The sequence below is a fragment of the Mustela erminea genome, chromosome 2 (assembly GCF_009829155.1).
Source record: "Mustela erminea isolate mMusErm1 chromosome 2, mMusErm1.Pri, whole genome shotgun sequence".
Classification (NCBI taxonomy): Eukaryota; Metazoa; Chordata; class Mammalia; order Carnivora; family Mustelidae; genus Mustela; species Mustela erminea.
In genome coordinates, this window is record NC_045615.1 from 136,511,488 (window position 1) to 136,538,750 (window position 27,263).

General features: G+C 34.6%; 1 protein-coding gene across 2 annotated transcripts in view; it reads right to left on the minus strand.

The window, feature by feature from the left end:
• The window catches only part of LOC116585046 (cytochrome c oxidase subunit 7B2, mitochondrial), a 156,655-nt gene that overhangs the window by 66,659 nt on the left and 62,733 nt on the right, over window positions 1-27,263 (minus strand). For both annotated transcript variants that reach the window (XM_032334215.1, XM_032334216.1), the window contains exon 2: window positions 26,388-26,443. The gene's annotated coding sequence lies outside the window, so the exon portion shown is untranslated. The remainder of the gene's footprint in view (window positions 1-26,387; window positions 26,444-27,263) is intronic.

The window sequence follows — 27,263 nt, forward strand, 5'->3', positions numbered from 1 at the left end:
TCTTAAACTTGCTTTTGTAAAGGACATTTTGATAAAATGCAAAACAAGTTACAGATTGGAAGAAAATAGTTGTGAATCATGCAGCTAATTAACACATATATATAGAATATATTAAAACTTCTTGAAACTCAGTAAAAATAAGGAAAAAACTCCACAATAACAAAGAATTACTAAAAAAGAAAAAAAAGCAGAAGATCTGAACATATACTTTGCCAAAATAAATATACAGGTAGTAAATCACACAGAAAAAAAGTCTCAACATCCTGAGGCATTAGGAAAATAAAAATTTAGACCACAATATAGTATTACTATATAACTGTTAGGATGTCTAAAATTAAAACAAATGAACAAACCTTGACAAATCAAAATCTGGTAAAGATATAAAACAGTATTACCTCTTATTCATTAACAGAAGATTTCAAAATGAAATAGCCAGTTCGGAAACAGTCTGGCAAGTTCTTGATAAGTTAAACATGTATTTAGTATAGGAGCCAGCACGTATCATACTAAGTAAACAAAATATCACTAAGGATATAAAAGACTTGAACAAGTGTAATAATCAGCTTGAACTAACTGGCATTTATGGAACACTCCATCCAATCACAATCACTTAATCAGATAAATCATACATTGGACAATGTGGACTAGTGACAGGAATATGAAAGGATTCACATCACAAACATTATCTCCTAGGATTAAACACAATTAAATTAAAAATTATAGCAAAAAGATATTTGAAAGTCAGTGACACACACAAGTTGAAGAAGAATGACATGTCAAAATTTTTCAGATGCAGCTAAGAAGTTTAGGGAAAAAATTGTAATTTAAAAGGTATAAAATCAGTAACATAAGTTTATATTTCAAGAATTTAAAAATAGGGGTGCTATTTTTATAACAACTGGGTGGCTCAGTTGTTAAGCATCCACTTTTGACTCAGGTCATGATCTCATGGTCCTGAGATCAAGCCCTGCATCTGGCTCTGTGCTCAGCCAGGTGTAGCTACTCTGCTCCTTTCCCTCTGATTGCTCTCTCTCTCCCTCAAATAAATAAATAAAATATTTTTTAAAAAGAAAAAAATTAAAAATAATTGCTAATTAAGCCCAAAGTAATTGGATGCATAGAAATAATAAAGGTCAGGGTAGGAATAAATAAGATAAGAAAACAGAAGACAATTAATGAGCTCAAAAATCAACTGAAAAAATCAGTAACATTACATTGCAAAAATTCCAACTAGACTGACCAATGAAATAGAAGACAAAAACTACTAAAAACAGAAACAAGATCGGGAGGGAGACAAACCTTAAGAGACTCTTAATCTCAGGAAACAAATTGAGGAATACATCATAATTCATTCTCTGAGACCAGCATTACCTTGAAATCAAAACTAGACTATGACCTCATTAAAGAAAAAAACTACACAAAAATCGACATTAAAATAATATATTAGCCAATCAAATCTAAAAATTTATAAAAAGGAAAATAAATCATATGCAAACAGGTATTACCTCAGAAAGAGGAACTGATTTTACATTTGGAAACCAATCAACGGGAAAAAAAGAAAAAAGAAAAGAGAAGACGCAGCCCGAATGGATCCCAAAGGTAAGATTTATAAAGTATACAAAGAAAAACAGACAAACAAAAAGACCAACAAAAGTAAATGACAAGAAAAAAAAAGAACCCAGCCAAAATGAACCCCAAGTATAAGATTTATATACTACCAGAACAAAAACAAACACACAGAAACACTGACAAAAGAGAAAGCTGGGAAGGTGTTATAAATGCTCAGTGTGGGTAAGGAAGGTTATTTTGATTCTTCCTGGATGTATCTTGATATCTTTGTTAAAGGACTCAACTTTCCAGAGATAAAGGGGGATTAAAACTGGTTTACATATAGGGGTAGCATTGATTGGGGAAAGGGATTACTTTGAAGCTTATCTCTATATGAATATTTTATAAATAAATAAATAAATAAATAAATAAATAAATAAATAAGAAAACGCAGGTATATGCATCAAAAAAGTTCAAGTTAAAAGGTTATTATGGAATTTGTTGTACTGAACATCTCACTGTGATGGTAAGTAGGTTAAAAAATTAGAATAATATTGAAAAGAATGAGAATAGTGGGAATGAATTAAAAATAAAAGTTGTATCTATGAAATGGTGGTTGCCCTCTTGGTTTTTGTTTTTTTGTTTTTTTTTGGGGGGGGTGGGGAGCTGGCTTACCAATCAATGTAATGCACAATAATAAGAGAACAAAAAAGAAAAATAAGATTTATGTCAAGATATGAATAAACTAAAAGACTGCATGTCCCCCAGAATCTGAGTATAAACTCTGCACATAAAATCCTTGATTAAGCGCTAAATTACAGGATCAGATAAGATGCCTGAAGGCTAGACAAAAGAGGAAGAAAGAAGGAGGAGGGGGAGACAGTAACAGCAGCTGGAAGCTGAAAAAAAAAAAACCCTTAATAGAAATATGAATACTGTAGGAGAAATAGATTTCACAATGAGTCCAGACAACTTAACTTATGAGAAGGAGAACAAAATCCTCCCCCGCCCTCCTCATCAATAACAACAAAAGAAAAATGGAGTTTTTGAATGTTAAGCATATTATTTATCATGTCCACTTTTCCACTAAAAATTAGTAAGCAAACAACAAAATAAAAATGAAAGCAGGAAAATGTGACCCCTAGTCACAAAGTAATTAATAAATTCTGACTATGAATAGGTATCAGTTCTGGATATATCATGCAAAGAATTCAAAGAAGCTAAGATAAAGGTGTTTGAAGAATTAAATAGAGTTATTCAAAACTTACAGAAAAATAAAGTTCAATGAGTGAACAGATAGGGAATTTCATCAGAGAAACAAACTATAAAAAAGAATGAAATACAAATTCTAAATCTGAGGGGAATGGGTTAAATGAATGATGATTATTAAGCAGGGCACTTATGATGAGCACTGGTGTTGATGTAAGTGATCAATCGCTGAATTCTACACCTGAAACTAGTATTACACTGTACATTTACTAATTGGAATTTAAAGAAAAACTTGAAAAGAAAAGAAAAAGAAATTCTGGTTCTGAAAAGTACAACTGAAATGTAAAATTTCTATATGGGATCAACATCAGTTTTAAGAAGAAAGAAAAAGAAATATGTAAATTTGAAAACAGATCAATGAAATGAATAAAATTTGAAGAACAAAGAGAAAAATATATTGAAAAAAAATTAATAAAAGCTCAGAGACTTGTGGAGTAACATCAAATGATTAAATGTACATGTCACAGGAGTCCCAGAAGTAGTAGTGAAAGAAAGAAAACATTTCAAGAAATAAGGGCTGTAATATTAGCATATTAGCATAAAGGAAAAAAGGAAATGAAAACAGCAAAATTAACTTACAGATCCAAGAAGTAAAACAAATCTCAAGTAGGATAAACACAAAGAAAAACACAATCATATTTCATAGTCAACTTCTGAACGTTATAGATAAAGAGCAAACCCTAAAAGCACGGATAGGGAAAAATGACATTACAAGATGTTAACAATGGTTCAATAATGGATTTTATATCACAGATAGTGGAGGACAGAAGACAACAGATGTACAAAGTATAGGAGGGAAGAAACAAAAACAAAAACATAAAACCTCAGATAAGAATCATTCCATACCCAGTAACACCACCTTTCAAAAATAATACTGATTTTTGTTAAAGACTTTAAATTCCAATTACTTAACATACAGTGTAATACTAGTTTCAGGTGTACAAAATAGTGATTCAACACCTCCACACAGAACCCAGAGCTCATCACAGCAAATACACTTCTTAATCTCTATCACCTCTTTACCCACTCCCCCACCCACCTCCCTGCTGGTAACCATTTTGTTCTCTACAGTTAAGAGTCTGTTTCTTGGTTTGCCACCCTCTCTCTTTTTCTTTATGCTTGTTTATTATGGTTCTTAAATTCGGCATATGAGTGAAATCATATGGTATTTGTCTTTCTCTGAGTGATTTATTTGCTTAGTATAATACTCTCTAAGCTCCACCCATGTAATTGTAAATGGCAAGATTTCAATTTTTATGGTTAATATTCCATTTTATATATCTATAGATAGATACAGATCTATGTATCTATATCTATTTACCTATCACTTCTTTATCTACTCAACAACCAATGGACACCTGGGCTGTTTCTATAATTTGGCTATTGTAGATAATGTTGCGCTAACCATCAGGTACACATATACCTTTGAATTAATATTTTTGTATTCTTTAGATAAACACCTAGGGATGTGATTGCTGGATCTGAGGGTAGTTCTATTTTTAACGTTTTGAGGAACCTCCATACTGTTTTGCACAGTTGCTGCACAGTTTGCATTCTCATCAACAGTGTAAGAGTGTTCCCTTTTCTCTGTATTCTGGCCAACATCTGTTGTTTCCTGTGTTGTTAATTTTAGCCATCCAGACATGTATGAGGTGGTATCTCACTGTGGTTTTGATTTGTACTTCTCTGATGAACATCTTTTTAAGTGTCTGTTGGCCACCTGTATGTCTTCACTGAAAAAATTACTACTCATGTGTTCTGCCATTTTAATTATTCATTTTGGGGGTCTTGGGTTTTATAAGTTCTTTATTTTGGATAACAACCTCTGATCAGAAATGTTATTTACAAATATCTTTTCATTCTGTAGGTTGCCTTTTAGTTTCATTGATTAGTTTCATCGATTCGCTGTGCAGAAGGTTTTAAATTGACAAAGTCCCAGTAGTTTATTTTTGCTTTTGTTTCCCTTACTTTGAGAGACATACCTAGAAAGAAGTTGGTATGGCTGATGTCAAAGAGGTTACTGCCCTGTGTTCTCCCCCTACGATTTTTATGGTTTCAGGTCTCATGTTTAGGTCTTTCATCCATTTTGAATTTAGTTTTGTGTTTGGTGTAAGAAAGTGGTCCATTTTCCGTCTTTTGCATGTTGCTGTCCCATTTCCCCAACAACTTTTGTTGACGAGACTGTCTTTTTCCCATTGGATACTCTTTACTGCTTTGTCGAGGGTTAATTGACCATGGCTGTGGGTTCATTTCTGGGTTTTCCATTGGTTCCATTGACCTACCTGTCTATTCTTGTGCCAGTACCACAGTTTTGACCTAGAGTTTTGTAATATAAGTTGAATATAAGTCTGGAATTGTGATGCCTTCAGCTTTGTTTTTCTTTTCCAAGGTTACTTTTTGGCCATTTGGGGTCTTTTGTGGTTCCATACAACTTTCAGAATTGTTATAGTTCTGTGAAAAATGCTGTTGGCATTTCGATAGGGACTGTATTAAATACGCAAATTGTTTCAGGCAGCACAGATATTTTAACAATATTTGTTCTTCCAATCTGTGAGCATGGACTATCTTTCCATTTCTTTGTTATTGTCTTCAATTTCTTTAATCAGTGTTCTATAATTTTCAGTACACAGATCTTTTACCTTTTTGGTTAGGTTTATTCCTAAGTATCTTATGAGTTTTTGGTGCAATTGTAAATGGGACTGATTTCTTGAATTCTCATTCTAATGTTTCATTACTGGTGCACCAAAATGCAACAGATTTCTGTACAATGATTTTGTAACCTGGGACTTTACTGAATTCCTGCATCAGTTTCTTTTTTTTTTTTAAATCAATGCAATATACTTTATTTTTTTATTCAGTTTCTAATAATTTTCTTGGTGGAATCTTTTGGATTTTCTATACAGGGTATCATGTCATCTGCAAATAGTGAAAGTTTTACTTCTTCCTTGCTGATGTAGATATCTTTCATTTCTTTTTGTTGTCTGAGTGCTGAGGTTAGAATTTCCAGTACTATGTTAAATAACAGGGGATTGTGGACATCCCATCTTGTTCTGGATGGGAGAGGAAAAGCTCTCATCATCTTTTCCCATTGAGGAAGATATTAGCAGCAGGTTTTTCATATATGGCCTTTACTGTGTTATGTTCCCTCTGAACCTTCTTTGTTGAGGATCTTTTTCATGAATGGTTATTTTAATTTTTGAAATGACATTGAAATACAAATATCTTTTTTTGAAAATGAGTTATTAGTAGCAGATATGCATTAAAGGGAATGCTTAAAGGAAGTCTAGGGAATAGAAGAGAAATTATACCAAATAGCAGTTAAATAATTAAGACATTTGAGCTGTACATATATGTACAATACATGTTTGTTTCTGTGTATGTATATATAAATGTATGTCCCTCCATATATATGTATGTATACACACACACACACACACACACACACATATTTTCTTCTTTTTTTGGAAAACATTATGTTGAATAAAAGAAGCCAAACACAAAATGTATATACGGCATGATCCTATTTAGATGCCATTCTAAAAGAAAGACTACTAATCTTTGGTGACAGAAAACAGATCATTAGTTGTCTGAGGTTGGGAACCAAAGGCATTAATTGACTACAAAGGGTCACCAGGGACTTTTGGGGGTAATGGAAATTTTCTACATCTTGATTGTGGGGATGAGCACACAAACATATATATGTCAAAACTCATCAAACTGTACACTTAACATAGATGTATTTTACTATATATAAATTCTATTTTATTAAATTTAAGACATAAGCCAAAAAACCTAATGGACTTGAAAAATATAAGAGATTTCTATTTAATGAAGAATACTATAAGCAAAGTTAAAAGATTTAAGAATAGGAAGGATGTTTGCAACGTCTAAGACTAATGAAGTGTTAATAGAGTGTATACAAGGAACTCCTGAAAATCAACAAGGAAAAGACAGGAAATCCTGAAGAAAGAGTGGACTTTTTCATGTATGAAAAAGAAGTTCATCCTCAGTCCTAAAGTAACACAAATTTCAAATTACCAGTTTTCAAAATGACAAAAATGAGGAAGTTGGACAGTACCAAACATTAGAAACTATAAGGGTTTAAGCTGCCAGGTTTTGCTGCTAGGCCTATAAATTGATTCAGCCATCCCACAAGCAATCAGGGAGTACTTAGTGAAATTACATGTGCATGCGACCTATAAAACCCTCTTCTGGTAATACTAAGTGTCATTACAGGGGATAAGATGAGTAAAATGTGGTAAATGCATGAGATAAGAACTCAAGGCAACAGTGATAAAAATAAAATTAGACGCAGAGTAAAATTAATAAATCATAAAAAAGTGTTGAGTAGAAAAACTATTAAACAGGAGATGATTCAAAGTGATTTATATAAACTTAAAACTTATGAGCACATACATATAAAGAATAATACCATATAATTTTCAAAGACATATTTAACTCAAAGTCTAACATGAATATGAGTAAAAAGAAATGCTGAGGGAGATGAGGAATTAAGAAACGTTAATTATAAAAAGGTAAGAGAGGCCTTACACAGATTGACATCAGAGAAGTATAAATCTGTACTCATAAAGGGAAAAATATGTATGTATACATGTTATTGTTACTCAATACTATTGTAATGTTGTGTCCTCACTCTTACATCTGAGCTAATACTCCTTTTTAAAGACAGCCTAAACTATGAAGACAATAGCAGTGTTAAAATCATGCACTTTAGATTATTGTCTTTTGCATATCAAAATGGGTACAGCATTCCTTGGGAAGCTTCAAAGGATCATTTTATTATTACTTCCCCCCCAGAGCAAATACATTTATTTTTCATGGTGTGTGTCATATTGCCAAGACTTACCTTGTTTTAAATTGAAAAATGTATCAAGAACCATGATTCAGTTTAGTTGAACATTATGAAGTCATAATGTCTCTCATTTCATAACAATCATTTGGTGATGGTGGAGTTAAGTGCATCTTACATTATCTAAGAATAATCTATTTACAAATCTCCCAGAGATCTATTTTCTACCTCAGGTGCACCCAATTTTATTCTTTTGCAAAAATTGCTGAAACCTCTATTTCCATTTGCAAAATTTTCAGGTAAAATTCAATTAGTTATAGTTTTATGAAAGGATGTCTTCGTGAAGCTCTTTCTCTGTGAAGGAACAGAACAACTGTAAGAAAAGCAGTGTGTCATAAATGACACTCCATCCTTTAGAAGATGAAGAAATTAGAAAATGAGGAACTAGAGAAGCTTTGTGGATGAAATAACAGTTGAGCTGGGCCTTGACATTAGGAAGAATTCAGACATTCTGAAATAGAGAAACAAGATGTTCCAAATAAAGAGAACAAATGGAGGTGGGAAAATAATGAGTATGTAAAGGAACTGCAAGTATTTCAGTTCACATAATATGTTGTACCATAGAGTGAGGACATATAAAATCAGACAGCAAAATTAAGTTAAAAGGCATATCACAGAAAAAGAATTTGAATTTCACTACATACAATTTGGGTAAAAGCTAATGGCATATCAGAAAGAAGTCAGGAGTATTAATCAGTTGCAAAAGAAGAGCTTGGGAGAAGAAATGACATGACATGACATGAAATGAGGAGATTGGTTAGAAAGTTGAAATAACTGTCAAGACATGATGAGAACCTGAAAGAGGTAAGATGCTATGAAAATGGAGAGCAAAGGAACAATGTATGTGTGGAAGATTTTTGAGAAAATGTGAAGCAATTGGGTGAATGAGATTAAAAAATAAGCTCAAACGACTAAGTATCTTGTAATACAATCAGTACACTGAGTCATTACCAGGAAGAAGAAAAGGGAGGAAGCTCAGGTATAAAATAAGTCTGCCCCTGGTTCCTATTAATATTTGGTCTTTAACCTAATAAGAGCTCCTAAAACTCTTTTCACATCCCAAGTGATAGGAATGTCTGATACAGAGCTCCTAAATGTGTTGGAATTTTCTGGATGACAGAAACATATTTTGTTCTAATAAGGTAACTTTGGTGGACTCCTAGATGAAGGATGATCACTGGAAAGATCAAGTCATGATTAGAAGCTTGGAACTTTGAACCCCAACCCCAATTTTCCAGAGAGAGGATAGGGGCTGGATATCGAGTTAATAAGTGATCATGCCCACATCATGTGGAGACGTCCATGTTGGTGAACACATCTACATGCTGGGAAGATGGCACATTCCAACTCCACAGGGACAGAACTCCTGTACTTAGAACCCCCCCAGAGCTCACCTTATCCATCTCTTTATCTGGCCCTTCACTTATAAGATAACCCTTATAAAAAACTGGCTCTGGTAAGTAAATGTTTTCCTGGGTTCTGTCAACTACTCTAGCAAATTATCAAGTACAAGGAGGATGTCTGGGAACCTCTGATTTTGTACCAAGTTGGACAGAAGTTGTGGGTATCCCGGGGACCTGCTACTTGCATCTGGCTTCTGAACTGGAGGGAGGAAGGAATCCTGTGGGACTAAGCCCTTAACCTGTGGGGTCTGTGTTAACTTTATAAAGAGTCAAAACTGAACTGAATTGCAGAACACCACAGTGATGTTGGAGAACTGGTTAGTGTGGGGAAAAGTTTTACTCATTTGGTGGAGAGAAAAGTGGTAGACAGGAAATATGACTCTTCCTTTCCAGACATCATGTTCAGCAGAATAGAAGAATAGGTATTCTGGGCATAATGAGATTGAAGTGTCCAAGATACCTTTAAAGGGATATGTCCACTTTTTTGATGGGATCCTTGTCTGGTTTTGGGATCAAGGTGATGCTGGCCTCATATAGTGCAGCCACTCTGGAAAACAGCATGGAGGTTCCTCAAAATGTTGAAAATAGAACTGCCCTATGACCCAGCAATTGCACTATTGGGTATTTACCCTAAAGATACAAACATAGTGATCCAAAGGGGCACATGCACCCGAATGTTTATAGCAGCAATGTCCACAATAGCCAAACTATGGAAAGAACCTAGATGTCCATCAACAGATGAATGGATCAAGAAGATGTGGTATATATACACAATGGAATACTATGCAGCCATCAAAAGAAATGAAATCTTGCCATTTGCGACAACATGGATGGAACTAGAGCGTATCATGCTTAGTGAAATAAGTCAAGCAGAGAAAGACAACTATCATATGATCTCCCTGATATGAGGAAGTGGTGATGCAACATGGGGGCTTAAGTGGGTAGGAGAAGAATAAATGAAACAAGATGGGATTGGGAGGGAGACAAACCATAAGTGACTCTTAATCTCACAAAACAAACTGAGGGTTGCTGGGGGGAGGGGCTTTGGGAGAAGGGGGTGGGATTATGGACATTGGGGAGGGTATGTGCTTTGGTGAGTGCTGTGAAGTGTGTAAACCTGGTGATTCACAGACCTGTACCCCTGAGGATAAAAATATATGTTTATAAAAAATAAAAAATTAAAAAAAAAGGGATATGTTCAAAAGGCAATTGTATTAGTCAAGGTAATGTTAGCTGCTATACCATACAACCTTCAACATATGAGTGACTTACATAATAAATGCTTATTTCTTGCTCATATACAGTATAGTTAGAGTGTAGAAGAGGGGAGGGAGTGTCTGCTTCAAAAAAACGTAGGAACCTTGGCTGAAAAGTTTCTACCACCATTAACATATGGCTTCCACTGTTTATCTGATCCATGGTAGACACAGTCCTAGAGTAGAAAGCATAATAAAAGATTACATTATGAAAGAGTTAAATACAGGAAGAACAGAATCAAAACACAAGCTCCTAGATTCATATTTTTAGACTTTATTTATGAAATAAAGATTCAGAGGATGATTCAGAAATTCAGTGTCAGTAAACCTACTGAAAGGTTTTCAAGAAAGAATGGATAATAAAATGTGTCAAATCATGCAGAGTGAGGCAAGGAAGATGAACACAGGGAAAAAAAAAATGGATGGGAATAAATACCCGAGACTAATATTTCACTTTATAATCATGTGGACTTAATAGTTCTGAGCAGACACCACATGAAAAGGGAGGAATGGATAAAAGAATAAGTGAATGTGAAAAGCTTTAGTCCATGTAGATAATTTTTAAAAAAAATTTAGTGTGATCATTAATTTTAGGTATACGACATAGTAATTCAACTTCTCTATAAATTGTGCTGTGCTCACCACAAGAGCAGCTGCCATCTGTCACCATACAACAGTTACAATATCACTGACTATATTCCCCACGTTATGCCTTTTATTCCTGTGACTTATTCATTCTACGAATGGAAGCCCGTGTCTCCCACTCCCCTTAACCCATTTTGCCCCTCTTCCATCTTCTTCCCTTTGGCAACCATCGGTTTGTTCTCTGTAGGTATTATTCTGCTTTTTGTGTATTTATTTGTTTTTATTCTTTTCTTTTCTTTTCTTTTCTTTTTTAAGATTCCACATATGAATGAAATCATATGACCTTATGATCTTTCTCAGTCTGACTTATTTCACTTAGCGTAAGACCCTCTAGGTCTATCCATGTTGCCACAAACAGCACAATTTCATCCTTTTTATGGTTGTATAATAGTCCAGCATGTATTCATACAAATAACAACATAAGGAAAAAAGGAGTGTACACAAGAATGTTGAATGATGAAGATAATGGTGGATTACAAGGAATGTTGTTCAATCAGCAAACTGGAATTCCATGAACATATTTTAAGTTTGAAGATTAAAATCCAGTTCAAAATAAGAGTATAAATAGATAGCTATAAACTGTAGGACTGATAAACAAGGTCACAGAAAAGATAAAGAAGGTGCAAGTTGGGAAAAAACTGCAGTAAAATGCTTCAGAAATCTAGGAAAAGAAATTACATGAACAACAAAATCTTTATAAAAATATGTGAATTTTTTATGAAAAACCATTAAAATTATTGAAAGACAAAAAATAAAATGAAAATATGGAAAGACATACATATTCCTGAATGGAAACAATATCATAAACTGACAATTCTCCCTAAGTCACATTATTATGTAATATGAAGCCAATTTAAAAATGCTAACAGGTATTATTCTGCTTCATTTTGTTTCAGAGAACTAAATATGCTGATTCTAGAATTTGGATGGTAAAATAAATGAGCACCAAAAACTGGGAAATTCATAAAAAGGACAAGAAAAGAAAGGTGGGAACGATACTCTCCTCAAATGTTAAAACGTATTTTCAGCTATAATACCAGTGTAATGCTAAACGTGATATATAATGTCAATAGCATAAAAAAAACTAGAAAATAACCAACACACTTGGAAGTTATATATATAATAAAGGTGGCACTGCAAGGTCATGTTAAAAAAAAATGGATTTTTCAATAAAAAATGTTAGGATAACTAAGTTGCCAATTTGATTGCTTGGATCCATCTTTCTTTCACAAGCACTTTCATTATTCTCTCAGCTCTTTTCTTCTTCACCTTGATTATGACTTTGCCCCATCAATCCAACAGGACAAATTCTCAATAAATCAAAGATTTCAGTATGTAAACTGAATGTGCATCAAATTACTAAAAGAAACTACAGAAATATTGTTTAATCATTTCACCCAGAAGTCATTCTATTCACCAAAACCAGACCCCCCAAAAACAAAAACAAAAAACTTTATTAGAAATTCATGAATGAGAAAATCCTAGAGGAATAATATGAAAAGACAAGTAAATTGAGAAAAATAATGGCAACTAACACCACAAGCAATACACCAGTTTCCAAATCCACCGAAAAAAACCCTTCAAAAGAAAAATGGGCAATACATAAACTGATAATTTATAAAAACAGAAATGAGTGGTTCTTAAAAATGAAAATTCTCTATTATAATAAGACAAATAAAAGCCATAAGTGTATTGAAAACATCATTCTTTTTTCTAATTGGTAAAGACTCAAAATTTAATAACTCTGTGTTAATGAGGATGGTATAAAGATATGGATATTCTCACATACTGCTGGTGGCAATGTGCAACATCTAAGAAAATTATAGATGTACATATTACCTTCAGGTACACTTGCACAGACACAACTGTATGCACAAGGTTATTCACTGAAAAGCTGTTTAAAATTGCAAGGTTAACAAACTAAATGTTCCTCTAGTTTGTAAACATCCTATGATGAAAATGGGTGGCTTTCCTCCAATAAATAAAATTATGAATGAAAAGGGAGAGATCACAACTAAAACCAAGGAAGTAGAAACAATCATCAGAAGTTATTATCAACAGTTATATGCCAATAAGCTAAGCAACCTAGATGAAATGGATGCATTCCTGGAAAACTCCCAAAATTGAACCACGAAGAAATTGACAACCTGAATAGACTGATATTTAGTAACAAGATTGAAGCAGGGATCAAAAACCTCCCCAAAATCAAAAGCCCAGGACCGGACAAATTCCTTGGGTAATTCTACCAAACTTTCAAAGAAGAAATAACGCCTATTCTCCTGAAGCTGTTTCAAAAAATTGAAGCAGAAGGAAAACTTCCAGACTCTTTTTATGAAGCCAGCATTACCCTGATTCCCAAACCAGGCAAAGACCACACCAAAAAGGAGAATTTCAGACCAATATAACTGATGAGTATGGATGCTAAGATTCTCAACAAGATCCTAGCAAACAGGATCCAACAGCACATTAAAAAGATTATCCACCATGACCACGTGGGATTCATTCCTGGGTTACAAGGATGGTTCAATATTCGCAAATCAATCAATGTGATAGAACAAATCAATAAGAGGAGAGAAGAACCGCATAGTCCTCTCAATTGATGCAGAAAAAGCATTTGACAAAATCCAGCATCCGTCCTGATTAAAACACTTCGAAGTATAGGGATAGAGGGAACATTCCTGAGCTTCATAAAATCTATCTATGAAAGACCCACAGCAAATATCCTCCTCAACAGGAAAAAGCTCGCAGCCTTCCTGTTGAGATCAAGAACACGACAAGGATGCCCACCCTCACCACTCTTGTTCAACATAGTATTAGAAGTCCTAGCAACAGCAATCAAACAACAAAGAGAAAGGTATCCAAATTGGCAATGAAGAAGTCAAACTCTCTCTCCTCACAGATGACATGATTCTTTATATGGAAAACCCAAAAGACTCCACCCCCAAACTACTAGAACTCAAAGAGCAATTCAGTAACGTGGCAGGATACCAGATCAATGTACAGAAATCAGTGGCTTTCTTATACACTAACAATGAAAATACAGAAAGGGAAATTAGAGAATCGATTCCATTTACTATAGCACCAAGAACCATAAGATACCTGGGAATAAACCTAACCAAAGAGGTAAAGGATCTGTACTCGAGGAACTACAGAACACTCATCAAAGAAATTGAAGAAGACACAAAAAGATGGAAGACCATTCTATGCTCTTGGATCAGAAGAATAAACATTGTTAAAATGTCTATACGGCCTAGAGCAATCTATACCTTTAATGCCATCTGATCAAAATTCCACCAGTATTTTTCAAAGAGCTGGAGCAAATAATCCAAAAATTTGTATGGAATCAGAAGAGACCCAAATCACTAAGGAAATGTTGAAAAACAAAAGTAAAACGGGGGGCATCACGTTACCTGATTTCAAGCTTTACTACAAAGCTGTGATCACCAAGACAGCATGGTACTGGCATAAAAACAGACACATAGACCAGTGAAACAGAGTAGAGAGCCCGGATATGGACCCTCAACACTATGGTCAAATAATCTTCAAAAAAGCAGGAAAAAATATACAGTGGAAAAAAGACAGTCTCTTCAATAAATGGTGCTGGGAAAACTGGACAGCTATATGTAGAAGAATGAAACTCGACCATTCTCTTACACCATACACAAAGATAAACTCAAAATGGATAAAAGAACTTAACGTGCGACAGGAATCCATCAGAATCCTAGAGGAGAATATAGGTAGTAACCTCTTTGATATCAGCCATAGCAACTTCTTTCAAGATATGTCTCCAAAGGCAAAGGAAACAAAAGCAAAAATGAACTTTTGGGACTTCATCAAGATGAAAAGTTTCTGCACAGCAAAGGAAATGGTCAACAAAACAAAGAGGCAACCCATGGAATGGGAGAAGATATTTGCAAATGACAGTACAGACAAAAGGTTGATATCCAGCATCTATAAAGAACTCAAACTCAACACACAAAAAACAGATAATCATATCAAAAAATGGGCAGAAGATATGAACAGACATTTCTCCAATGAAGACATATAAATGGCTATCAGACACATGAAAAAATGTTCATCATCACTAGCCATCAGGGAGATTCAAATTAAAACCACATTGAGATACCACCTTACACCAGTTAGAATGGCCAAAATTAGCAAGACAGGAAACAACATGTGTTGGAGAGGATGTGGAGAAAGGGGAACCCTCCCACACTGTTGGTGGGAATGCAAGCTGATGCAGCCACTCTGGAAAACAGCATGGAGGTTCCTCAAAGTGTTGAAAATAGAACTGCCCTATGACCCAGCAATTGCACTACTGGGTATTTACCCTAAAGATACAAACGTAGTGGTCCAAAGGGGCACGTGCACCCGAATGTTTATAGCAGCAATGTCCACAATAGCCAAACTATGGAAAGAACCTAGATGTCCATCAACAGATGAATGGATCAAGAAGATGTGGTATATATACACAATGGAATACTATGCAGCCATCAAAAGAAATGAAATCTTGCCATTTGCGACAACATGGATGGAACTAGAGCGTATCATGCTTAGCGAAATAAGTCAAGCAGAGAAAGACAACTATCATATGATCTCCCTGATATGAGGAAGTGGTGATGCAACATGGGGGCTTAAGTGGGTAGAAGAAGAATCAATGAAACAAGATGGAATTGGGAGGGAGACAAACCATAAGTGACTCTTAATCTCACAAAACAAACTGAGGGTTGCTGGGGGGAGGGGGGTTGGGAGAAGGGGGTGGGATTATGGACATTAGGGAGGGTATGTGCTTTGGTGAGTGCTGTGAAGTGTGTAAACCTGGTGATTCACAGACCTGTACCCCTGGGGATAAAAATATATGTTTATAAAAAATAAAAAATTAAAAAATAAAAAAGAAATTTAAAAAAAAAGAAATTAAAAATAGAGCTTCCCTATGATCCTACAATTGCACTACTGGGTATTTACCCCAAAGATACAGATGTAGTGAAAAAAGGGCCATCTGTACCCCAATGTTTATAGCAGCAATGGCCACAGTCGCCAAACTGTGGAAAGACCCAAGATGCCCTTCAACGGACGAATGGATAAGGAAGATGTGGTCCATATACACTACGGAGTATGATGCCTCCATCAGAAAGGATGAATACCCAACTTTTGTAGCAACATGGACAGGACTGGAAGAGATTATACTGAGTGAAGTAAGTCAAGCAGAGAGAGCCAATTATCATATGGTTTCACTTATTTGTGGAGCATAACAAATAACATGGAAGACATGGGGAGATGGAGAGGAGAAGGGAGTTGAGGGAAATTGGAAGGGGAGGTGAACCATAAGAGACTGTGGACACTGAAAAATAACCTGACGGTTTTGAAGGGGCGGGGGGGGGGGGTGAGAGGTTTGGGGATCCAGGTGGTGGGTATTGGGGAGGGTACATATTGCATGGAGCACTGGGTGTGGTGTGAAAACAATGAATACTGTTATGCTGAAAACAAAATTAAAAAAATAATAAAATAAAAAGAAAATGGGTGGCTTTCAAAATAAGAAAAAACCCAGTAACTCTTTTGAGATTATACAAACACATCACACACACACATTTACTCACACTCAGGAAAGCAGACCACTGGAGAATTGGAAGTGCAAGAATAGCCTGATAACTGCATTTCGGAACAGTGAGCATGCCTCGTCATCTTAGTGATATAGAAGAAGTGAAAGAAACAGCTTTCACTGAAGAAACTGACTGTGTGGGCTATAGCTTCTTCAAAAAAAATTCAGCTACTAACTTAGTCCATTTGTACCTAGGACAAAAACTTTTTCAAGTCTTTGAAAATGTATAAGTTCTGAAAAATATAAATATATTGAAACTAAAGCATGAAAACTACATAAGTAAAATGAATTAATAAATGCCTATACAATTTTTCATGGCAATTAGGTAATCATTTAACTCAACATCATATTTACGACAATATTTAATTGATACATAAGTTCATTTTAACATGTTGACTTCAGTGCTGGCCTGGGTTTCCAAAAGAAAAAAGAATCTAAAGGTCTTTAAAATACTCTGAGACTTAGTTCAATCAAAAGGTCTTAGTTTAAGATATATAGATACCTTAATAGTAATAATAAGGTAGAAACAACCTACGTGTCCACCAACAGTGGATGCATAAACAAAATGCAACATATACACACAACAGGATTTATTACTCAGTCAAAAGAAGATGGATGAATCTCAAAAATGGTATGCTAAGTGAAATAAGCCAGATACAAAAAAACAAATATTGCAAGATCCTACTTGCATGAAATATTTAAAATAGATAAATTAATAGAGACACAAAGAGATCAGAGATTACCAGGGTCTTGGTGGAAGGGAGAATGGGCAGTTATTGCTTAATGAGTACAGAATTTTCTCTTTGGAGTGATGGACAGGGTTTGGAAAATAATGATGATGACTGCACAACACTGAGAATGTAATTAATGCCACCAAATTGTACACTTAAAGATGGGATATTTTATGCTATATATATTATAACCACAAAAAATTTTTAAAAGGAGTGTATGGAAAGTGGTTTATAACTACTGATAGCCATTTTAAAGATAATTGATTAGTATTTGCCTAGATGATGAACTCACTTCTCTACCTGATTCTAAAATATCCTAAAATACTTCCTACAGTTTGTATCTGAAGTATTTCAATTCTGAGAGTCCAATTAAGTTTTTATTTCCTCCAGTTATGTAACAGGCTTAACTAACAACGATAGAAAATATGTTCCGCTTGATAATAAAACAGATTTCTTTTTCATTTTTGCTATGAATACTAACACACATATACTGTCAAGCACATGTTAATTTCACAAATGTATTAATTTTATTAGGCTGTTATAGAAATTAAGTTACATAAGACATACAGCAATGATATTGTGGGTGTATATGTGTGTGTAAACTATTTAACTCAATGCCTCACACAGAATAGTACTTAGTACTGTGTAGAGGTAAATGGAGAACATATACTAAAGATAGAACTCTGTTTAGATCTAAGTTAATCTCAAATAGTAGTGTGTGGAATCAGGATAAAACTTTATAAAAACTTTATAAATACTTTATTTTAGACTTTGTCAATCTCCTAAATCCTCTTTTACATTCTTTGTCCAGACTAATGGCTACTATGAAGTAAGTGTCAATCTCTTCATTATAAATTCAACTACTGAAAAATACTTAAAAAAACTAAGATTTGAAACAGTCTTTTTTTTCAATAAAATCATAACTGGGTACTTTAGATATCTAGAATCTTCTGTGTTCCATTAATAACATAGCAAATCACATCCACGAAAAGCTAGTAATACAAAGTTCCATTATAAACAAATGCTTGTAACCCCCTTCATCTTTATCCCTCTGTAATACTACAGAATGAGAAATCTACTTCAGAGTAAAAGTTTCCAAATACAATGGAAGATTTGGGTATCACTGTATCAGGGGAGAGAAGATAAGAATGACATTAAAGAAAATTTTCAATAACAGAATCACAAAAAACATTCAGCTCAACTTTTATCAAAGGTCCAATTACATTAGAATACTGTTCCCTAAGCATTCTGTCTAACAAAGTTTTTCTATATTGTAATTTAATTACAGAAAATATCTGCACAGTATTTTCCAAACATCCTATTTCTTAAGAGATTACCTTTTCAGTAATGCCCATTTGGCCACTTGCTTACCATTCTTTTTTGATACTTGAAGGCAACTATGAGTTTAGCAGCCAACCTTAATTAGTTAGAAAAAGATATGAAATTTTAAAAATTATTCCTGGCTTCCAATTTATACTGTATTAATCTTCTCAGGCCGCTATACTGAAATAGCATGGTAGCTTTAAAAACAGAAATTTATTTCTCACGGTTTTAGAGACTGGAAGTCCAAGATCAAACTGCTGGCAAATTTGGTTCTTGCTGAGAGCTCTCTTCCTGGCTTTTAACATGTCCTAACTCTTGTGTCTTCAGATAGAGCTCTGGTCTCTTCCTCTCCTTATACTAATTATAATTCTTATACTTCTGATGCTATTAAGTACATAGCAACAAAAGGCTATATACTCATAGCCCATTATGAAGGCTCTACTGTCCTGGCCTCATCTAAACTTTACCTCTCAAACTTTACCTCATCACATTAGAAGTTGGGGTTGCAACAAGTGAATTTGGGGGAACACAAACATTCAGTCCCTAACACATACTTTGTAATTATATTTAATTTGAAGTCAACACAGAAACTTAAAATATTTATGAAATATCATCTCATTATGAAAGTGTCACTCTGTATACTTTTCTTGAATATTTCAGTGTCCTCATATACTGGTGTGCATTAGACTAATGTGGGGAGCCTGTGCAACATAAAAATGAGATCCAACCCAAACTTGTGAGTATAGATATGCTAACAAAAACAATTAACCTGGGTTTTCTATAGATGAAAACTACTGGCAGAAAAAAAAACAATAATCTAAGGAGGATATTGGAAAGTAGAAAGAAAAACTCTTTAATCCAACTCCTTTGCAAATTCGTAACTGATTTTTGATTATTACAGTCCTCTGATCTCTTTTGGAAATCTAATGCAATCTTCAAGTCATATTCATCAACTATTAATGGCTCACTATAATCATACATTTGTTTATAAAAACCAGGAATACATAATTTTAGGAATAGGATTCATCATCAGGAGGAGATGAGGCCCTTAGAAAAGTAATGACAATTAAGTAACCATGAGGATATTTTTTCTAATATTCTGCTTTATGTGCTCATATACTGTCTCATGCTGCCTGTTGCCACAATTCAGAAACAGCAAAGAGCAGGGCAGGATTTAAAGAAAGACAATGATAATAATGAACTATAGAACAGATTTATATGAAGAAAGATAGTAAAGGCCAGAACTATTCATTCCAAAAGACCGAGGGTGAAAAACTGAAATCACTGTAAACAAAGAAGACATGGAAAAGGTAAACATGAGTATTTACTAAATCCTAGATACCTAAAACATAAATCTAGAAAACAGTGTATTCTTTGAAAGTATATTACTCTGTTTCACAAATGAAAAAAGCAGCCTGCCAACTACAAGCAAAATAGTTTCAAGGAAAACTTAGGTAATTTACATATTCTGGATAAGCGTCAAATTATGAAAAAAAGTTAAAAGGTATTAAGGTCACGTTTCTATTTTATGGCATTTGAAATCATGCCAAACAATCACACTGTCTCACTGGAAACACTTTCAAAGTTAAAAAAAAAAAAAAAGTCATGAATAAATTACTATACCTTACACTGGAAATAATTTAGATCATTTTTAATATTTTAAGTGATCTAATATATTTCAGATGTAAGATATATAAAGTGCACACATATTTCAGAAAACTACCATCAGTCAAATTTCATCATATGAGGTAACTACCATTATTCCTCACTAGATGAAGGGGTGAAGATGGAGTATGGTCACAGAAGCCAAGATACTCGTTATCTATGTGTTAGTTCTTTGTTTTTCAGGAAGACTGGACTTGTGCCATTGAAAACTATTTAATTCTCTATCAGACCCTGGTGATCATGCATCAAAGTATAATATGGTCCATTAATACGGAGTAAAGCAAAAGTATGGACTATTAGGTGATTGCACAAACATGTCCTGATGCCTTATTGGTATTTATAGCTTCTCTCAAGTGTGTGGTTGAGTGGAGATGGTCAATCCTTATTATTCTAACCTGGATCACTGGCAGCTTTCCTGCTATTCATCTTCTGGGAAAACCCTGTGTGGCACAGTTAGAAGAAATGGTAATATACTCAAATTTCTTTCTGTAACTTAATTTAGGACATTAGAATTCTGAATGGCATTTGGCCTAATCCCAGAAATTTTATTCCACATTGATTTTCCTAGGGCTTTTTTTTTTTTTTTTCCCCCATTTCACAATTTGTACCAAAAAAAAAAATCACCTCAAGATCAAACCCTGAAATCAATGCCAATATTCCTGGACCTTCTTTTTGAATCAGGTTCTTAAGCATTTTGTGCTTTTTCAAAATATCAACTGATTATAATTTTTATGCTTTATTTTAAGACCACTTTCTCATTTTTACTCCTTTGAGTCTCTGTGATTTTATAAATAGTGTCCTTCTTATGGTCTGCTTCTGGCTTTCCTCACAGACTTTGCCCAGAGTCCTGTAGTACAGCAGCCTATTTTTGTGCTCTCTTGAGGAGACTTGTTCCCCAGCCCTCCCTTATTGTGAGTTTGTTTCAGGCTGTCGGCTGCCTGATGTTTTGATGTCTCTCTCCATTAACTAACTCTTGCCTTTCAAACACCAAGCTTCAGTTTCTTGTTTACTGCCTTCTTTGTTATAGCTCTTGGCTTACTGCTTCAGTGTGTGTGTCAATAGAATCCTTGGCAACTCCCTGTGTCATTTCTTGCCTCTCCTTCTCCACAGATTGCTTTTCACCAATTTGATTTTCCAAAGATAGCCTGTCAGCAGTTCAAAGTGTGGAATCCATCTCTAGTCTCTTAGACTGTGCGCATTTTAATTATTAGTACAAGGCAGCAAGGCTGACGTACGAAAGTGACCACATGTACTGCCTCACTGAAAAAGCACTGCCCAGGGTGCCTGAAATCCCAGATGACAGATTCACTTCTCCAATCTCAAAAATTTTAATATTTTCAGGAAAGCTTGTTTAACTGCAAATACTCTCTTCTGCTTACCCTTAGGATTTTCTACATATACTACTGTGGTACTTACCGTATTATATATTCTATCTTATACTGTATGATATAATTAATTTTGTTTCTGTGCGCCCATAAGACTGTAAGTCATTTGCACAGGAATGGTATTCCAGTCCTTATATCTTACTGTCTAGGGTGGCACATGGCGACAATGGTCTAAATACAATCGTTGAGCTGATAAACATAAAATATAAGTGGACAGGGAAGAAACAAACTATTAACTTCTAATATATTTACTTTTTTTTTTTTACTTTTGGTAACCTCTACACCCAACATGGGGCTCCAACTAAACAACTGGGAGATCAAGAGTCGTCTGCTGTTCCGACTGAGCCACCCAGGCACCCCTGGAGTTCTGTTCTATGCATTTATTTTAATTGTAATACTGATAATACCAGCTAGAGAAGTGAGTCAGATGCTGCAACAGAAAATTCAAATAACAATAGCTGAAACAACATGCTGAATTCTTCCCATGTAATGAGAATTCTATAGGAAGAACATTACTAGTATCGATTTGTAAGCTCAAGGATGTCATGTCTAAAATCTCAATAATACTCCTGGCCTTTCAAGGTTATAAGGCAGTTGCTCCACGTCCTGTTATCATGTGCACCTTCACACAAATAAGGAAGAAGGAAAGGGAGAGAAGGAAAAAAAAGTAACATCCGTATCAAGAAAGCAAAACCTTCCCAGAAATGCCATCAGATTTCTATTTCACTAGACAAAATTATACAAGACTAATCTCTTATAACAACAAGAAGAATGAGAAAATGAAGGGCTTGTGTTTTTTTACTCTTCTTTTTTAATTTTTTTGCCTGCAATAATTGTGGGACTCCATAAGTAAGAAGGAAAGGAGAATAAATATTAAGTCACAGAAATCTCTGTCAGAGGGGTAATGATGAGTATAGAAGATAGTCAATATAAATGAAAATGCAAACATAAGAGAGTCAAAGTAAATAAAAGCATATGAAGTCAACTGATGGCTGCATTACCATCCTGCCCAGTAACGGCTGACAGGGGTCTGGCATTTTGATTTATAAGTTTTAAAGCACTACTGAGGCTTAAGCTTCATGGGAATCCTAATAGAGTATCCTTCTATTTTTCATTCAGCCTCTTCAAGGCTTCATAAATAAAGTTTTCCTGAGCACTTTCTCTGCATCTAGCACTGTGGTACATTGAGTGAAATAACGTAATTGTCTTCAAGCTGTCCACTTTGAACTGAACTTTTCAATAACAGAAGTGAGTCATGCAGTGGTTCACTGAAGAGATACCTAACTCAAATGGGGTGTGTGCTTGTGGAGTGGGAATTGAGTCAGAGAACTGCCACAGAAGGAGAAAGGGGAGCTCTCCAAATGGTGTGCAAAAAGATGTTACTGGCAGAGAGTATTAGTGCATAAAGGCACCAGAAGGCAAACAAAGTAAAAAATATCCTGGGATTTGTAAATTTTTTAGGGGTGCAAAGCACATAATTTAAAGGGAAAGACAATGGTAGTGAGAGAAATTAGAAGAAAGGTAAGCAAGAACCAAAGGGTCTTTTTAGACAATGAGACACTAAATGAATATAAACTGGTATCAGTTTCATGCTTTAGGAAGATTTTCCTGGTTCCTGGTTTATTGGAAACAGACAACACTCAGAAGAGGGAATTCAGTTGAAGAACTATTCCAATGATTCAAGTGAAAAATATGAAGACTCATCCCAAAATAGTACCAGAGGAACTGGGGGAAAAAAAAAGAGAGAGAGAGAGAGAGAGAGAGAGAAAGACTGCCTGACTCCATAGACATTAAACAAGTCAAAGTTAAAAATACATTTACCAAATCCTGATGTGTGTACATGTGTCCATGTGGGGGGTGGGGTGGCCAGGCAGGAGAAACAAGTATAGAGTGGGGCAGAAATAAGGGCAGAACAATAAGACAACTTCAATTTCTTCACTCTTTCACTGGTTCAATAATGATGATTGAGTCAATTTTCCTAAAGATATATGTTTGAGGTAAGACAAAATATACACACCTGTTCATAGTATGTCTATACTTGTGACCCAAGCACAACATGAGGCAACCTCACCAAGAAAACAGTCATTCTGTCATAGAGAAACCTAACAATGAACCCTTAAATCCTGGTTGAACAGCCTACTTCCTAGAGCAAATCTCAAGGACCTAGGGAATAATATAAAACACAAGATATTATTAAGCAAAAAACACACCTGATCAACACACTGTTTCCAGAGTGAGTTAGTTAAGAACCTTCAAAATGACTTATTAACAAAATGAGAAACTTATTATACTGTCTCTGTAGCAATTAAAAATAAATTCTGATATCTAATATATCAGATAAAAATTCTTAAACCATAAGGAAAATGATGCAGGCTTCACAAGGCCAATCCTTACTTGAATAGAATAGCAAGGCACCCAGGAACAGATTATGGTTCACAGTCCCAGGTCCAGAGAATACCAACCTATGTGGTGTGTTGGAAGCATGCAACAGCTTCTAAAGCTAGCATTCTATTATTCTGCCTTTATATTATGCATAAAGGTGCCTTAAGGTTCACTAACCCAATAGTTCTTGTCACTATTGTTACCAGCTCAACCATGCTAGTAACAAGGAATCTCTTAATGCACTGCCTGGTTCGAAGAAAAAAAAAAATGTATAGAAGAACAAATAGTGCCCAAAGTAATTCAGGCTCCCAGACAAGAAGAGCATCCATATTAAAGAATCCATCTCTTGTGTTTCAAGAGATTTGTTTCCACTATGTTTGTGCATCAGAGACTATTTTATCTTAAGGACAATAAAATCAGCAAATTAGGAGAAATGAGTATGATTAAAACAAACACACAGTATAGCGGTTGTAGGTCACTTTAAGTTAAAAAGGTCTCAAAATCTTGGTTTTTGCACTTACCAGGTTTGTTAGCCTCTCTAAGCCTCATTAATAATATAGATAAAATGACACTTAATTCACAGAATTATTGTGAGAAATAAATGCTTATGAGGTACCCAGCCCCAAATCTGGCATAAATTAGTCTTAAATAGATACTAACATTAAAAAAAGGGATTAACAACATCTTTCAGGGGTAGTGATTTGTACTCCCCTCTTACAGAAGAAGAGACTGAGACTCTGAGAGGCTCAGTGACTTGTTCAAGGTCACCATGCTAGTAAATATGAGAATCAGGATTCAAACACAGCTCTACTGTGGTAGAGTAGACTGTCCCAATTTTTTTTAATTCTACATTTTAGAAGATACCCTTTCAAAAAGCCAGGACTTAATGTAAATATTGTGCTGATCTTATGGTTTCAGAATTAAGTGAAAGAAGGAGAATACAGAAGAAAATAAAAGCAAAAGCAGTCTGTTCCAAAAGTCCAGTACTACAGACCTGTACATGATCAAGTTTAGGACACAAAACCTATGAGAAATGGTTAAAACAATCAAGATAATTCATAATCTGGAGAAGAGACTGTAGGAGGAAATATAATTGCAACTACCCAATTTACAGAAATGTAATTTAGAATATTATGCACATTTTCAGTTTGCAAAATGGTTTAATTATTCCCAAAAACCTAAAAATTAAATGTAACAAAAAATGACAGTTTTTTGTTGTCAGTTCTGAATAAGAATTTGTGGGCATGGGGCTGATTTCAGGGGAAAGATGAGAACTCTATTTTTAATTCATGGATGTTTATATTTGCAGTTCTGTAGCTATAGGGGAGCTGCTTGTAAGGGAATATTAAAACCTGAATTATTTTTCACATGATGTAGATTTCAAAAATAAAAAATGTAATGTCTGAATTTTCATGTTTATTAATTAAAATACCTATGCATTTACCAAAAGGAAACTGTTCATAGCAATTTTCCATTTCACAAATTTATTACCAACAAAGAACTTGATTATGTTGTAAGAATTTCACACTTACTAAATGATATATTATTTGGCATTATCTTGAACTGAAGAATTTGAGGGATTAGGTATTTTCAAATTCTACTTTTAAGCTTACCACCGGCTCCAGATACAACCATAAATTAGGGCAAGAAAAACACTGAATGCATATTTCTGGATACTTACACACTATACTGATCAAATCAACCTAGTATCAAAAAAGGCCCATCACCAACTAATAGCAAACTGATTTTTAAAAACAATGTCTTAATTTCTCATAAATATATAATTACACAATCACACCAGGGGGCGCTCTTAACACTGAAATGATAGATGCCATATTTTAAAACACATGGTGGTCTCAGTTGGCCAAAATGAGATTTTTTCTAGGCATATAGTACTTGCAACAAGTGCTTATCTTTTGAAAATGTTTGCTGGCAACACACACATTTTCTTTTACATCCCAAATGTTTGCGTTGTTAAGACTATCAAGTTAGTCTATCAAGTAAAACATTTTCTGCTGATAGGAAACATCTTATTTTGGAAACATTTGTCTGTTTAGACTGGCATCTGTCTCTTATTCTTTTGGTGGTTATGCTGATTCTCAATAGTCAACAGTGCTTAAGAGTACATAAAACTTAAAAAATGGTTTTACTGCCCATTTTATTTTTTGTAAAATTTCTATCAAACCTGCAGCTCCTCCCCACACACATACACACCGTAAAAAGGGGTCATCTAAATTCACACACACACACACACACACACACTGAAATTCTAATCTGGACAGTTTGGATTTTTTCTGTATTTTCTCATTACCTGGTAAGAACTCTGAAGCCTAGATGCTGTCCTCAGAAAATTCAAGATTCAGGTTCCTAAAAATATAATTATAAAATCAGTGTGAGGTTTCAAGGAAATAGAAAAGGCAAAAGGTCAGTTTGGGCTATATTTTACCCAGAGAAATCACCATTTACTACTACTCCCGTCAATAGTAAATATTTTTATACAAATGACATCTGATTACAAGTATACTTTAAGAAATAACTTAAAGTCAAAAGGAAAGAATCATAAAGTTTGTGAAAAAGGACATAGCTACCTGTCTTCCTGTAGTGGTAGAGAAGGAGTTTATAAGCTTTTCCAACCCATGTAGTTGAGATCACCCCCTTTTTTCTAGCAGCTGCCTCCACAAGTATTATCTACTTGTGCCTAAAATGAAACAGGAAAAATTCTAACCAAGATTAACTGGGTATGAACAGAGAGCAGGTTCCTACCTAGGATGTGAGTTCAAGGAAACAAGAATGGACTGACCTGCTGTTTGTACCCTAAATGAAATTCATGAGGTTACTAATGTCTCAAATCCTGTTGACAGGAGCAAAGTTTTCATTCTAGAACAAGAGTAGGCTTTAAAGTAAAAATACACCTGGAAAAAAAGGTGTATTTATTTATTACTTTACATCAAAGTATATGTGAATGACGGGAAGTCCTACCTGCATAGAAGTAGATTTTAATACAATTTTTGACAATATGAAGGGGAATGAAGAAAAAAAGAATACAGGATGAAAAGAAGTCAGGCTACGGAGGAGAAACCCTACAGGAAGAGAATGTTAGCAGTCAGGTAACTACTGTTACCTGCATTACTCCCTCTTGATCTTCAGAGTGAAACAGTTACCAGAGGTTCACCAAGCCAAATGAAGC